This window comes from Helianthus annuus, chromosome 9, assembly GCF_002127325.2.
Source record: "Helianthus annuus cultivar XRQ/B chromosome 9, HanXRQr2.0-SUNRISE, whole genome shotgun sequence".
Taxonomy (NCBI): Eukaryota; Viridiplantae; Streptophyta; class Magnoliopsida; order Asterales; family Asteraceae; genus Helianthus; species Helianthus annuus.
In genome coordinates, this window is record NC_035441.2 from 20,756,751 (window position 1) to 20,774,466 (window position 17,716).

The window sequence follows — 17,716 nt, forward strand, 5'->3', positions numbered from 1 at the left end:
CTCAGAATATTGTTTTTCTGTTGATAATCATGAACTGATCCTTGCAATGCAGAATCTAGGCGAAAAAGCTAGGTGGCCCAGGAAGAATGATAAACCATCCGGGACTAAAGACAAGTCAAAATGGTGTGCATACCATGAGGATTTCGGGCATCTAACTGAAGATTGCATAGCCTTAAGAAAAGAAATTGGATACCTGCTAAGCAAGGGGCATCTAAAAGAATTGTTGGGGAGAAAAAAGCAAAGGACCCAGGATCCTGAAAGGATCCCCGAAAAAGCTCCAGCACCTCCGGCAAATGCACAAGTGATCAACTTTATATCCGGAGGATCAGACATCTGTGGTACATCCTTCTCGGCGGCCAAAAGACATGCAAAAGAATCAAAAATGGATAATGGAGAAAGGCCTATTAGAACCTCAACTGTCTCAGAAGGGAAGATGATAACATTTGATGAGGATGATCGCATTAACATTCAAGATCCTCACCATGATAGTTTAGTTATCACTCTCTTTATCTCTAACCATTTTGTCCGCAGGATCCTTATTGATGGAGGGAGCTCAGTGAACATTATCCAGCTTGATGTTCTGAAGAAAATGGGTATCCCAGCATCAGACATCACACCGAGATCCTCCGTGCTTGTAGGATTCAGTGGAGAAACGAAGAAAACCCTGGGGGACATCAAACTCCCAATCTACGTGGAAGGATTACACAATTATCAGAAATTTTGTGTTATTGACTGTTTATCTTGTTGCAACGTTATCCTTGGCAGGCCTTGGATACACGATATGAAAGCGGTCCCATCTACCTACCATCAATGTGTGAAGCTCCCTAGCCCATGGGGGATAATCAAGATCGACAGTGATCAACAGGAGGCTAAGGATTGTTATACCTCATCCATGAAGCCAACCTCGAAGCCAAGGGAGCAATAGCAATTACAGTATCCTCCGAGGGATGTCTTGGAGGCAAGGGAACAAGATGTGGACGAAATCCTTTTGGATCCTAATGATCCTGAATCAAAAATCTATATCGGATCAGGGATCCTTGGCAAGATGAAAGAAGACTTAATATCCTTCCTCAAAAGAAGAAAATCCACCTTTGCTTGGAAACATGAAGACATGACAGGTATATCTAAGGATATTATTACTCACAAACTCGGCATTGACAAGACTATCAAACCAATCCATCAAAAAAGGAGGAAGTTTGCACCTGAAAGGAATGCCATTATCCAAGAAGAAGTAGAGAGACTACTTCGAGCAGGTATGATCAGAGAGGTAAAATATCCAAAATGGTTAGCCAATGTGGTCGTTGTCCAAAAGAAAAATGGAAAGTGGAGGGTATGTGTCGATTTCACTGATTTGAATAAGGCATGTCCCAAGGATCCTTTCCCATTACCCCACATTGACTCCATGGTGGATGCAACGGCGGGGCATGAACTGTTGACCTTTATGGATGCATCATCTGCATTCCAACAAATTCTGATGGAACCATCTGACCAAGAGGATACAACCTTTATGACCCCAACCGGTTTATATTGTTATATTGCCATGCCTTTTGGACTAAGAAATGCAGGTGCAACATATCAAAGGCTGGTGAATATGATGTTCAAAGATCAAATTGGAAAAACTATGGAGGTGTACATAGATGACATGGTGGTCAAGTCAAAGAAAGCTGAGGATCACCTAAGGGATTTGGAAGAAGCATTCGATATCCTTGATAGTTACAACATGAAACTTAATCCTTCGAAATGCCATTTTGGTGTTAAGGCAGGAAAGTTCTTAGGATACATGGTAACCCAGAGGGGCATTGAAGCAAGCCCGGAACAAATCAAAGCATTAGTAAATATCAAATCTCCTGCCAATGCCAAGGATGTTCAAAGACTGACAGGCAGGATAGCAGCTTTGAACAGGTTCATATCGAAATCCTCAGAAAAATGCAAAGAATTCTACGATATCCTAAGGAAGAATAAGAAGTTTGAATGGACTGAGAAGCATGAGAACGCTTTACAAGCCCTTAAAGAATATATGTCCTCAGCACCAGCATTAGCAAAACAGGAAAAAGGAGATGTGTTATCCTTATACCTGGCGGTATCCTCAACCGCTGTAAGTGCTGTCCTTGTCAAGGATCATGAAGGTACACAATATCCTATCTACTATGTAAGTAAAAGTTTACTTGATGCCGAATCCAGGTACTCACACCTCGAAAAACTTATTCTTGCATTAATCATGGCATCCACTAAGTTAAGGCATTATTTTGAAACCCATACTATTGTTGTTAAAACTAATTTTCCAATTAAGAATGTCCTCAGGAAACCGGAGATGTCAGGGAGAATGGCTAAGTGGGCAGTGAAGCTTAGTGCCCATGATATAAGATATGAACCAAGAACAGCCATTAAATCACAAGCCTTAGCCGACTTTGTGGCTGATTTCAGTAGTGATCTACAAAAAGAAGCAGAATTGGAGGTCCAGCAGTTGGATGAAACCAAGGATCCTTGGATATTACACACTGACGGATCCTCAAATGTCAAGGGCACAGGGCTCGGGATCCTACTAAAATCGCCACAGGGGGACATAATACCCCACTCCATAGCCTGTGAATTCCAAGCAACTAACAATGAGGTTGAATATGAAGCCTTAATTGCTGGCTTGCAAATCGCTAAGGATATGGGGGTAAAATATCTTGAAGTATATGTAGACTCATTGTTGATCACCAATCACTTTAATGGATCCTACGCTGTTAAAGGTGAAAAACTAACCAAGTATTTAGAGATAGTCAAAGAATTGGCACTCTCTTTTGTTTCTTTCAGTCTGACACAGGTACCAAGGGAGGAAAACACAGAGGCTGATGCATTGGCCAACCTAGGATCATCCTTGAAGACTCCAGAAGATATAAGTATCCCTATCATCCATATCCTGGCTCCTGCTATCAAAAATCAGGTGGCCATGGAAATAGAAGAGGATACTGCGATGATCCCTAGTGAAGAAGCTCAACCTTATTCAGGATCATGGATCTCACCAATCATGAGATACTTGCAACACGGGGAGATTCCGATGAAAGAAAATCCTAGAGCTTTCAGGATTAAGGTATCTCAATTCACAATTTTGAATGATGTATTATATAAGCGATCTCTTGCAGGACCATACTTGAGATGTATTGAGGATCCTGAAATTGAAGAAGTATTGAAAGATTTCCACGAAGGAGATTGTGGAAACCACACTGGGGGCAGAGCATTGTTCTCGAGGATCCTTAGAACGGGATACTACTGGCCAACCATGAAAAGGGATGCTGTAGAGTATGCTAAGAAGTGTGATCCTTGCCAAAGACATAGCAATATCCTCCATCAGCCAGCTGAATTTTTGCACCCAATACCATCCTCTTGGCCATTCATGAGATGGGGAATGGATATAGTTGGCAAGCTTCCTAAAGCACCTGGTGGAAAAGTATTTATGCTTGCCATGACTGACTATTTTTCTAAGTGGATAGAAGCTGAAGCCTTCGCCCAAGTCAGAGAAAAGGAAGTCATATCCTTCATCAAAAGAAATATTATAACTAGATTTGGCATTCCCTCTGAAATTGTATGTGATAATGGCTCCCAATTCATTGGAAGCAGAACCACTAACTTTTGTGACAGTTGGGGAATCAAGATGATAACATCAACACCAGTTCATCCACAAGCCAATGGTCAAGCAGAATCATCCAACAAGATCATCATCAACAATCTGAAGAAGAAGCTAGGATCCAAGAAGGGAAAATGGGCAGAGGAGTTACCTTATGTGCTATGGGCTGATAGAACAACTCCCAAGAATGCCACTGGTCAAACACCTTTCTCTTTAGTATTTGGGGCAGAGGCAGTGATCCCAACTGCTAGAACAAGTGCTCGTGATCCTGAAGAAAATGCTACAATTCTAGCTCAGGATTTGGATACTATTGAAGAAATCAGGGATCTAGCTAAGATAAGGATGGCAAGCTACCAACAAAGAATGGCTGGTGCCTACAACAAAAATGTCAGATTAAGGAAATTTCAAGTCGGAGATATGGTGTTGAGAAAAGCATTTCAAAATACTATCAATCCTGCTGACGGGAAGTTAGCACCAAAATGGGAAGGCCCTTACTTGATTGAGGCTGAAGCAGGAAAGGGGGCATACAGGTTGCTAACCATGGAAGGAAACTTATTGCCAAGAGCCTGGAATGCTGTTCACTTAAAGAAATATTTCATGTGAACATGATCCTTCATGCATGTGATCCTTACATTGAAGTATCCTTGAAGGATCCCGGTGATATCAGTGATCCTTACTCTGGTAATATGCTTATCCTAGAAACTATTGCATTTTCTTACTTTTTACCTAAGGATAAGGATCATGTATCTTTCATCCTCTACTCACGAAACATTTGAGTTATGATAGCTCAGGTATCTTCAGCATATCATCAAAGATCTTCAAAAGCACCGCAGATCCTTGGGTCCAACCCCAGTTATCCTTGGGATTATCCCCAGTTTCCGCCAGCAGCGCACGATGATCCTGATATAGTTCACGTCTTTGGGACCAGTACCCACTTCCGGGGCTGACAACCTCATCGTACTGGCTATATTTAGGATCCTACGTATAATGGTAGACGTACCATACATCCGTTCCTAAGGTTTCTAACGTTTTCACGTTAGCTAAGGTTTTGACATTTTCATGTCACTAAGTTTGGATAGTCGCCAGAAAGGGCCATACTCCAGTTTACATACGATCCTTTGGGCTTGTCCCCAATTATCCTTTGGGCTTGTCCCCAGTTATCCTATGGGCTTGTCCCCAGTGATCCTCCAGGATCATTCTCAGTTATCCTTTGGGCATGTCCCCAGCTACTAATTTATCTCTTACATTGGCTTAGTCCCAAGATATGTTCCATCTTTCAGGTTCTCGAAGTTAAACAAATAAGGACCCTTAATCCTTATCATCCATTAAAGTTTTACTTGTGGTTATCCCGATTAAAGGTTAGGATCCTAACTTGGATCCTCAGGTATGATCCTTAACTATTTTTAATTTCATTATTCATTTGAAAAACCTTTAGACCTTGACAACTGAACCTATGATCCTTGAACTAAAGTACTTTGAGAATCTTCAATATGAGGATATTTGATCTAGGATCATATCCTAAATTTATTAAGCATATTTTTAACTCTTGTCACTTTAACAAATATACTACCAAAAACAATTGAGAAACAAGAAGATAAGGATAACAACATGGGATAAGCCAGGAAGATTAAGGTTATATTATTAGAAGGATCTTTAACCCTTGCAAAAAGTTGTCAAAATTGCCAACCGACGTTTCTACCAGCAAAACGTGGCCCGTCCACATGGGTTGGCAACGGGTGTCCATTGTCTATGCGGTCTTAGCATTGTGCAGGAAATTAAAAGCGGCAGGATCACAAAGGCTTCATCCCCCAAACAGAGGATCCCTCCACCTTTTGCAATCCTACCTACTGTTCAAAGGATCCAGGATCCTTAACCCTAAAAACTATTGTTCGAAGATTACAGACCATAATTGTTCACAAACCATCAACAACCACAAAAAACCATTACTAAACCTAAAAAAATTTGGCTCCGGCCTAGTAAAAAATATCCATCATCGCCCAATCCAGCAGCTCACACCTCTGCTGCTCCATCACCACCAGCATCTCCACCTTGATCCTTCTCAGCATCACCACCTTCCAGCATGGGGATCTCCTCAGCCTCATCCTCGTCCTCCAGGTCCGCTAGCCTTGCTTTCCAGCCTTCAACATCCCATGTGCTCTTATCAAAGGAAGGATCCTGAGCCTCTGTAGCCATCTGCAGTTGTATCTTGTACATAGCTATCGCGGCAGAGACTTTAGCGTCCTGAGTAATGTCATGCTTCTCATAATCAAACTTGATCAATGCTTTGACAGCCTCATCCTTAACAGCCCGGATCTCCTTCTCAAGATCAGCGATCTTGAGATCCTTCAGCACACCCATCTGTTGAAGGTCGGCAATCTGGCGATCCTGATCTTCAACGTGGCTAACATAAGATTCTATTTCAGTAAGTTTCTGCAAAAACAACAGGATATGACGTCAGACACGGGTGATCCTCAAAAACCTTCAGAATAACCAACAGGGGCAGTGATCCTAACCTTGTTGACAGAATCAAGAAACTGTTGGCGAATTAGGGGAAATCCTTGAAGATCCTCAGAAACCTTCCTCTTCTTTCCCTTACCCCTAATGGGTAATTTAGGGGCTGAAGCAGAAGGACTAGCAACAGAAGTCTTCTTCTTCGAAGACTTGACGTTGGCAAGATCATCAATCCCAAACAAGGAGGCAGACTTGGCAGACTTAGCAGATTTCCCAGCACCTACACAATCAAAACAAGATAAGTCCCCTAACTTATTTAATATTTTTGCATAGAACTTACTTTTTGGTAAGGATACTTACTTGACATTGTGGCAGATGCAGAGGATACTTCTTGAGAATCTTGGACGGTGACTTGGAAACTTCTGACTTCAGGATTAAGCTTTTTAAAAGCTAGGACTCTCTCTTTTGCAGCAGGGCTTAATTTCAGATGAGCAAGGGATATAGCTGCACAAGAGATAAAAAGAGATATTAGTGATCCTCATTATATGAGACAGGGCTGATAGTGATCCTTCGAGGATCCTCTATCCTACCATGAGTGGCCCATTCCTTGGGCAGATCCTTCTCATCTGGGATGGAATCCCTCCTAACAAAGAAAAAGCGACGCTTCCAGTTTGTATCGTTCTTAGTGACCTTGAAGACAGGATGATCCTCCCCGGCTTTCCGTTTCAACAAATACCGGTGAGAACCAAATGTGGTGAGATCATAAAGATTGGCCAACTCCGCCATCCCCAGATCAATCCCTTCCTGCTCGATGATCCTCTTGAAGGTATACAGAACCCTCCAGATCATCGGCATAGCTTGGATGTAAGAAATGCCGGTTAAGGAAAAGAAAGACTGGGTAAAGTCTGGAAAAGGATATGAAAACCCTATGGTAAACGGGGTAGCAGGAAAAGCCACCCAAACATCTGAAACAAAGTCGCTTAAAGCTGTAGGAACGAAGGATTTGAAAACAGTATTCGCCGGAAAGCAATGACGAATTCTGTCTACGTGAACGTCAGTAAAGCAACATCGCTCCGTAGGGGAATCCTTGATAATCCCCTGGCCTTTTAGGGGACTATCCTTCTTGGAATCCTTGTGTGGAGAATTCCGGAGCAACATGTTTGTGACGGAACAGAAACAGAGACGGAGCAAAAAACAGAGCAAAGAGAATATAGAAAGGAAAGAGAGAAGAGGAGAATACCTGATCAATCTTCGGTGGAGAATATAAAGGGAGTATATCCTGAATTTAAATACAAACTGATCCTCACCCTATCTCCTATTTATAATCATGATCTGCAGGGATTGTCACATCTATGACGTAATGATCGCAACGGCTAGTCCATGTGTAACGGCTAGTTATTCGGAGTCGCCCGTTGGAGATAAGATCGAAACAAAATATAACTCGTCAATTTACAATAAACTCCTTATATTTTGGGGGCAATTGTTAGGGCTGGATTTTTATAGGTGATCCTTACACGTGATCCTAACCAGTGATCCTTGTTTCTTTGGCAGACAGTGATCCTCAGCAGGACTTCAGGATCAGGATCATGGGACATTATAGGATCCTCATACTAACGATCATCTTTGCTTAATGCAATGTTATTTTTGCAGGAATATCTAGCAGGATACGCTCTAAGCATCATGATCAAAGGACGCGTCTTCACAATTATGGCAAGAGCTTAATCGGAGATAGACGTTGCACAGGATATGGAAACATGGCTTGATTTATGGGCGGCAATTTAGGCTAGATTGTCTTTTATTTCTAAAGGGGTAATGAGCTGATTATTAGTCTTTTTACCTAAAATAGGTCACCTACACTTGTATAAATACCACTCTTCCTCATTTGGAAGAACACACACGACATACAACACAATTCTCACACACTTAGACGCTCAAAACAATAGTGATCCTTGTACTCAGCTCATTACTATCCGAAGTTGTAATCATATTTTTCTTATATTGAAGTTGGTGATCGGTAGTTGCCATCACCCGAGGTTTTTTATGCCGGAGATCATACATTGATCAAGGGCTTTTTCCTCGTATAAATCATTGTGTCTTTGCATCTTTATCACAGAAGTGATCCTTTACTTTCATAATTAGCCAAGCATCATACCCCGTATACATAAAGTTTGGTTACATTATCCTTGTGTGATTTTTGACCAAAACAACTTCGATGTAAATTGCACAAACAACACAAGGATTTATACGAGGAAAAAGCCCTTGATCAATGAATGATCTCCGGCATAAAAAAACCTCAGGTGATGGAAACTACCGATCACCAAGCTCAAATAAATCAATAAAAGTTTACAACTTCGGATAGTGACGAGCTAAGTACAAGGATCACTATGGTTAATCGTGTAAAAGTGTGAGAATTGTTAAGTGTTTGTTGAGAGCTTTGAGACTGCAATTGCACGAGAGTGTGTGTGTAACCAAAAATGGCTAAGTGTTCTAATTTTAGCTCATCACCCCTTTAAAAATGAAAGCTAACTAAGCTAACTAATTGTCCGACTTTTGTGCCATGCTCCCACGTTCTCCACAACGTCCATTTCTATTCAAATGTGTGCGAAATACCCGTGGAATATTCCATAGTTACGTTGCCAAGACCAAGTCAAGCTCAATACTCCTGCAAAACAATACGAAACACAAACAGCCGATCATTAGTATGAGGATCCTTAGGGTGATCCATGATCCTGATCCTGAAGCTCTTCTGAGGATCACTGTCTGTCACAGAAGCAAGGATCACTTATTAGGATAACAAGTAAGGATCACTAATTGTTAGAAAATCCTCCCCTAACAATTGCCCCGAAAATATAAGGAGTAAAATGTAAAATGAACGAGTTATGTTTTCTCGATCTTATCTGCAACAAACTCAACGGATTTATAGCCGTTAATATCGAACTATCCGTTGCATTATGACGTCACAGAAGTGACACCCCTGCAAAATCATCATTATAAATAGGAGATATATATATATATATATGATCGTTTGCATTTAAAATCCAGAGCTACTCCCTTTATAACCGCATTCAGAAGATCAAACAGGTATTCTCCTCTTCATCTTCTCTCTTTACTTGCTCTGTTTTTCTTCTCTTTTCCATCATTCCGTTCAAAATGTTGCTCCGGAATTCCCCTGCTAAGGATCACCAGAAAGTAAGCCCCTTCAAGAGTCAAGGGATCATCACAGATTCCGCTAAAGAACGCTGCATTTTCACCGATCCTCAAATTGACAGGGTCCGGTATTGTTTTCCCGCAAACACCGTGTTCAAACCCTATGATCCTACTGCCCTGAGCGATCACACTTCTGATTCATGGGTTGCCTTCCCTGTGACCCCGTTTGCCATAGGCTACACATACCCCTTTCCAGCTTTCACCCAATCCTTCTTTTCCCTGACCGGCATATCTTACATCCAAGCCATGCCGATGATCTGGAGGGTTTTGTATACCCTTGAAAGGATCATCGAGCAGGAGGGGATAGATTTAGGCATGGCTGAGTTAGGAGAACTATATGATCTTACCACCTTTGGTTCCCATCGCTATCTGTTCAAACGAAGGCCTGGAGAGGAGCATCCAATCTTCAAAGCCACCAAGAATGACACCAACTGGAAGCGGCGCTTCTTTTTTGTGAGAAGAGATTCTATCCCTGATGGGAAGGATCTACCCAAGAAGTGGGCTACCCATGGTAGGATGGAGGATCCTGAGGAGGATCACCATAGAACTTATCCTTCAGAATAAGGATCACTGACATTCATTTGTTTTCTTGTTGTGCAGCTATCTCCGTTTCACACCTCAGATTAACTCCTGCTGCTAAAGAGAGACTCTTGGCCTTCAAGAGACTTCATCCTGAAACAAGAACTTTCAAGACTACCACCCAAGATTCTGAGGAAGTATCCTCTGGTTCTGTCACAATGTCAAGTAAGTATCCTTGTTTTAAAGATTCAATTAAATAGTGAAATTCAAGTAAAATTAAGATACTTATCCTGTTTTGATTGTGTAGGTGCTGGAAAATCCACCAAGTCTGCTTCGAAGTTCAGCATCACCGATCTCACCAATGTCAAATCCTCGAGAAAGAAGACTCCTGCTAGCCCCACTGCTTCAATCCCCAAGGCACCCCTCAGAGGGAAGGGAGGCAAGAAGAGAAAGGCCTCCGAAGCTGAGGATCTACAAGGCCTCCCCTTGATCCACCAACAATTCATGGACTACTTCAATGAGGTAAGGATCACTGTGCCTGCTTGTATATCCTGCTTGTTTGAGGATCATTTGGTTCTGACATCATCCTTTGTCTCCCTTGCAGAAATTTGCTGAGATCGAAACCTATGTTGGCCACGTTGAGGATCAGGATAGCAAGATTGCTGATCTTCAACAGGTTGCCGTGCTGAAGGACCTCAAGATAGCTGATCTTCAGAAGGATCTCCAGGCTACCTAGAATGAAGCTGCCAAGATGCCGATCAACTTTGATTATGAGAAGCACGAGATCACCCAGGATGCCAAGGTCTCCGCCGCCATAGCAATGTACAAGATCCAGCTGCAAATGGCCATGGAAGCTCAGGATCCTGCTTTTGACAAGAGCACCTGGGATGTGGAGGGCTAGAAGGCAAGGCTGGCTGAACTGGAGGACGATGAAGAGGCTGAGGAGATCCTGACACTTGAGATGGAGGCAGTGGCAAGGATCAGGGTGGTGAGGCAAGTGGAGCTGGTGGTGAAGATGCAGCGAAGGTCTAAGCTGCAGGATTGGGCGATGAAGGAAACTTCTAGACATAGACGGAGCCCAATTTTTTTTGTTTAGTGGTTGTTTTGCTGAACAATTTAATGGTCTGTAAGGATCAAGGATCCTTCAGACAATAGGCAGGATTGCAAATGGTGGATGGATCCTCTGTTTGGGGGATGAAACCATTGTGATCCTGCCGCCTTTATTTTCCTGCACAACTCCAAACCTATTATCATGGACACCCTTTACCTACCCCAGCGGACGGGCCACGTTTTGCTGGTAGATGCTTGGGGTAGGTAATTTTGACAACCTTTGAAGGGTTAGTCTTTTTTGTTAATAAATAAAATCTTAACCTTTTGTCGCTTATCCTGTGTTGTTATCCTTTTGGTTCCTTTGATTCTCAATTGTTTTGGTATATACTTATTAAATCAGAAGTTTTAAATAAGTCAGATTGAAAACATTTAGGATATGATCCTTGATCAAATATCCCGTAGTTGTAAGATCCCAAAAAGTAGTATATGTTGTAAGGATCATAAGTTCAGTTGTCAAAGTATAAGGGTTATTCAAATAAACAATGAATAAGATAAAAATAGTTAAGGATCATACCTGAGGATCCAAGTTAGGATCCTAACCATAATCAGGATAACTATAAGATAATCCTTAGAGAGAAATAAGGATCAAGGATCCTTAGTTATTTAACTTCAAAGACCCGAAATAGAGCATAACTTGGGACTAAGCCAATATAAAATAAGAGTTAGCAACTGGGGACAAGCCCAAGGATAACTGGGGACAAGCCCAAGGATAACTGGGGACAAGCCCAAGTATAACTAGGGACAAGCCCAAGGATAACTGGGGACAGGCCCAAGGATCGTATGTAAACTGGAGTATGACCCTAACTGGCGACTATCCGAACTTAGTGACATGAAAATGCCAAAACCTTAGCTAACATGAAAACATTAGAAACCTTAGGAACGAATGTATGGTACGTCTACTATTATACGTAGGATCCTAGGTATAGCCAGTACAATGGAATTATCAGCCCCTAAAGCGAGTACTGGTCCCAATGCCTTGAACTATACCAAGATCATCATGCGCTACAGGCGAAACTGGGGTCAAGCCCAAATAACTGGGGTTAAACCCAAGGATCTGGATTGCTTCTGTGGATAACCAACATTATGCTAAGGATACCTGAACTTTCAAAACTCAGAATCTTATGAGAGAAGGATAAAGGACACATGATCCTTATCCTTGTACGAGAAAATAAGTAAATGAAATAGTTCAAGATTAGGACATTACCAGAATAAGGATCATTGATGCTTTAAGGATCCTTCAAGGATACCCCTAATGTAAGGATCATAGGCGCCAGGAGGATCCCGCTCACATGAAATATTTCTTCAAATGGACAGTGTTTTGGTCAAAAATCACACAAGGATAATGCAACCAAACTCTAAGTAAACGGGGAATGATGCTTGGTTTGTAGAAAAAGTAAAGGATCACTTTTGTAAGAAATATGCAAGTGACACAAGGATTTATACGAGGAAAAAGCCCTTGATCAATGTATGATCTCCGGCATAAAAAACCTCGGGTGATGGCAACTACCGATCACCAAACTTCAATATAACAAAAAATGGTTACAACTTCGGATGATAATGAGCTGAGTACAAGGATCACTATAGTATCGAGTGTCTAAGCGTGTGAGAAATGTGTTGTGTGTCTTCCGAATGGGGAAGAGTGTTATATATACAAGTGTGAGTGACCTATTTTAGGTAAATAAACTAACAATCAGCTCATTACCCCTTTAGAAATAAAAGTAAATCTAGCCTAAATTATCGCCCTTAAATCATGCCGAGTTTCCATATCCTCTACAACGTTCATCTCTGATTAAGCATATGCCAAAGTTGTAAAGACGCGTCCCTTGTTTGCGATGCTAAGAGCGGATCCTGCTAGACATTCCTGCAAGATAACATTAAATTTAATGAAAACAACTGTTAGCATGAGGATCCCTATGATGGTCCGTGATCCTGATCCTGGAACTCTGCTGAGGATCACTATCTGCCAAAGAAACAAGGATCACTGGTTAGGATCACATGTAAGGATCATGTGTTATAAAAATCCAGCCCTAACAGACAGCATTCCAAGCTCTTGGTAACAAATCACCTTCCATGGTCAGTAATCTATATGCCCCCTTTCCTGCTTCAGCTTCAATCAAATAAGGGCCTTCCCACTTTGGTGCCAACTTTCCATCAGCAGGATTGGTGGTATTCTGGAATGCTTTCCTCAATACCATATCTCCGACTTGAAACTTCCTGATCCTGACATTTTTGTTGTAAGCACCAGCCATTCTTTGTTGATAACTAGCCATCCTTATCCTAGCCAGATCCCTGAGTTCCTCAATAGTATCCAGGTCTTGAGCCAGGTTCTCATCATTTTCCTCAGCATCACGGGTACTTGTTCTAGCAGTTGGAACTACCATTTCTGTTGGGATCACTGATTCTGCCCCAAATACCATAGAGAATGGTGTTTGACCAGTAGCATCCTCATCATCCTCTTCTTGGTCAACAACATGCACGTTCTGGTTGTCATTTCTATGGTAGGATTTGAATTTATTGCTTCTGAAGGAGGATCCTTGCTTCTCCTGTTTTGAGGATCCTACTTGTCTCTCCTGGATCCTCTTGTCATCCTCAAGCCGGATGAACCTGAGTGCCCGAGTTCTTACTTCATCTAGGTTCCTGCACGGTGTCATAACAAGATCATCATAGAACAATGAATCCTTAAGCAGTCCCATTTTAAAGGCCTCAACAGCCGTGGCCATATCCAAGTTGGGAATGTCCAAGGATTCTTTACTGAATTTAGTTATATAATCCCTTAACGATTCATTATGACTTTGAGTTACCCTGTATAAATCACTAGTTAATCTTTCAAATTTTCTACTACAAGAGAATTGATTATTGAATAAATTAACTAAATTAGCAAATGAAGTGATAGAGTAAGGGGGAAGACTTAGCAGCCATTTAAGAGCTGATCCAGTAAGAGTGGATCCAAATCCTTTACATAGGCATGCTTCCTTTAACTTTTCTGGAACTGGATTGATCTCCATCCTCTCACTGTATTGTGCTATGTGCTCCTCAGGATCCATTGTACCATCATACAGCTTCATAGTAGGGATATGGAACCTTTTGGGTACCTCTACATCACAAATTGGTGGTGCAAAACGAGATACCTTATGGCTTCCATCTGCAAACTCCGGGATAGGCTTGACTACCCCTGGAACACTTGAGATCATATCCTTCAGCTTCTGCAACTCCCTGGCAATAGCATGATTGATACCTGTATCCTGCACGAATCCATGGTTAGTGGTAAGATAATTATTTAAGGTGTTACCTCCCATTGGGTTCAGGTTAGGAATACTGGATGTGAATCCATATGGCTGGGATTCTGGGATGATGGAAGGACCAGTGGAGGCAATGGTCTGCATTGGAATGAAATCCCCTTGATGGACATCTAGATTTCCTGTTTGCAAACTCTTTAGGGATCCTGGCATCTGGGAGGATCCTGGTATCTGAGACGATCCCGGAACAAAGGAGGATCCTTGAACCTGGGATGATCCTGGAACGAAGGAGGATCCTTGAACCTGGGATGATCCTGGAACGAAGGAGGATCCTTGAACCTAGGATGATCCTGGAACGAAGGAGGATCCTAAGCTCATGAAGGATCCCAAATGCTGGGCGTAGGATCCCACTGGTTGGAAATATGATCCTGATGCCTGAGTCATTGTTGCTGGGCCGAAATGCACTCCTCTTGATCCACCCATATATTGAATGTCTGGGACCTCTGATGGCTGAGAAGTAATCATTGGAGTATCAAAATTCAAAGATTTGGGCATTAGTGGGGAATGATCCTCTGCCGTTTTCTTTTGCCTTTTGAGATCTCCGATTTCTATGAGGATCCTGTCATTAGTTTCATCCTGCTGCTGCATACGATCCCTCATCTGCAAAATCAAAGTAAATATATCACTAGTACTGGGAACAGAAGAAGTTAGAGCAGAAGATGATGGTTTAGAGGAGATAGAAGTTGGTCTCTTCTCAGCATTTTTCTGAGATCCAGCTGGTGGTGGAGGCAAAGGTGGAATGCCGGTAGATGAATTGACTGCCGACATCGCCGTGGATGTATTCTTCAATGATGAAGCCATGTAGCTTTTTGAAATGATTTCGAACAGAAAGTTTTCTTAAGAATGAAGCACCAATTGCCCCACGGTGGGCGCCAAACTGTTTTGGTCAAAAACCACACATGGATAATGCAACCAAACTCTAAGTAAACGGGGAATGATGCTTGGTTTGTAGAAAAAGTAAAAGAATCACTTTTGTAAGAAATATGCAAGTGACACAAGGATTTATACGAGGAAAAAGCCCTTGATCAATGTATGATCTCCGGCATAAAAAACCTCGGGTGATGGCAACTACCGATCACCAAACTTCAATATAACAAAAAATGGTTACAACTTCGGATGATAATGAGCTGAGTACAAGGATCACTATAGTATCGAGTGTCTAAGCGTGTGAGAAATGTGTTGTGTGTCTTCCGAATGGGGAAGAGTGTTATATATACAAGTGTGAGTGACCTATTTTAGGTAAATAAACTAACAATCAGCTCATTACCCCTTTAGAAATAAAAGTAAATCTAGCCTAAATTATCGCCCTTAAATCATGCCGAGTTTCAATATCCTCTACAACGTTCATCTCTGATTAAGCATATGCCAAAGTTGTAAAGACGCGTCCCTTGTTTGCGATGCTAAGAGCGGATCCTGCTAGACATTCCTGCAAGATAACATTAAATTTAATGAAAACAACTGTTAGCATGAGGATCCCTATGATGGTCCGTGATCCTGATCCTGGAACTCTGCTGAGGATCACTATCTGCCAAAGAAACAAGGATCACTGGTTAGGATCACATGTAAGGATCATGTGTTATAAAAATCCAGCCCTAACAATTGCCCCCAAAATATAAGGAGTGATATTGTAAATAAATGAGTTATATTTTGCTTGATCTTATCTGCAACGAGCTAATCGGATAACTAGCCGTTGGAGTCGGACTAGCCGTTATGATTCTTACGTCACAGAAGTGACAGCCCTGCAGATCATCATTATAAATAGGAGATAGAGATAGGATCAATTCGCATTTAAAATCAAAGAAACTCCCTTTATAATCTCGTCCGAAGATCAATCAGGTATCTTTCTTCTTCCTTCTCTTACTCTGCTTCTTTCCATTCTTCTGCAAATATGTTGCTCCGGAATTCCCCTCATAAGGATCCTGAGAAGAACAGTCCCTTAAAAGGTTAAGGGATCATCAAAGACTCTCCCACCGAGAGGTGCTGTTTCACTGATCCTATCCGTCACTGTTTTCCGGCGAATACCATCTTCAAGTCCTTTACTCCCACTGCTTTGAGTGACTTTGTCTCTGATACTTGGGTGGCCTTTCCTGTTACTCCGTTCTTGATAGGATATTCATATCATTTCCCACAGTTCACTCAATCCTTCTTCTCTCTTACCGGCATCTGCTATATCCAGGCTATGCCCATGATCTGGAGGGTATTGTATACCCTTGAGAGGATCATTGAGCAAGAAGGGATCGACCTTGGTATGGCGGAGCTGGCTGAGATGTACGATCTTACCACTTTCGGACCCCATCGTTATCTATTTAAGCGAAAAGCTGGAGAGGATCATCCTGTCTTCAAGGTCACCAAGAACGACACGAATTGGAAGCGACGGTTCTTCTTTGTTAGGAGGGATACCATCCCTGATGGGAAGGATCTGCCCAAAGAGTGGGCTACTCATGGTAGGATACAGGATCCTGGAAGGATCACCATAAGATTTGTTCCTTAGGATGAGGATCACTAATATTTTCTTTTGTTTTTTGTTTATTGTGCAGCTGTTTCCATCTCTCGTCTGAAGTTGACACCTGCTGCAAAAGAGAGACTTTTAGCCTTCAAGAAGCTTGATCCGGAGACAAGAACTTTCCAGGTTGCTACTCAAGATTCCCAAGAAGTATCCTCTGCCTCTGTCACGATGTCAAGTAAGTATCCTGATTAAAAAGTAGTTTCATGTAGGATTTTTTTTAAATTAGTTAGAATACTTATCTGATTTTGGTTGTGTAGATGCTGGAAAATCTGCTAAATCTGCCTCCAAGTTTGGCATTGATGATCTTACTAATGTCAAATCTGCGAGGAAGAAGACCCCTGCTGCCAGTCCAACCGCTTCAGCCCCTAAAGCACCTATTAGGGGTAAAGGAAAGAAGAGGAAGGCCTCTGAGGATCTTCAAGGATTTCCCCTGCTCCGCCAACAGTTTCTTGATTACGTTAACGAAGTAAGGATCACTGCTCCTGCTTGTATATCCTGCTTGTTTGAGGATCACCTGGTCCTGAACTTACCCTTTTCCCTTTCTGCAGAAACTCGCTGAAATAGAAACATATATTGGCCACGTTGAGGATCAAGACCGCCAAATTGCCGACCTCCAACAGATGGGTGTGCTGAAGGATCTCAAGATTGTTGATCTTGAGAAGGAGCTCCGGGCCACCAAGGATAAAGGTGCCAGGATGCTGATCAATTTTGATTATGAGAAGCATGACATTACCCAGGATGCCAAGGTCTCTGCTGCGATAACCATGTATAAGATCCAGCTGCAGATGGCTGCGGAGGCTCAGGATCCTTCCTTCGACAAAGGCACATGGGACGTGGAAGGCTGGAAGGCAAGGCTGGCAGAGTTGGAGGATGATGAGGAGGCTGAGGAGATCCCAATGCTTGAAGGCGGTGATGTTGGCAAGGATCAGGGGGAAGCAAGTGGAGCTGGTGGTCATGGTGCAGCGAAGGTTTGAGCTGCAGGATTGGGCAATGATGGAAATTCCTAGACATAGCCGG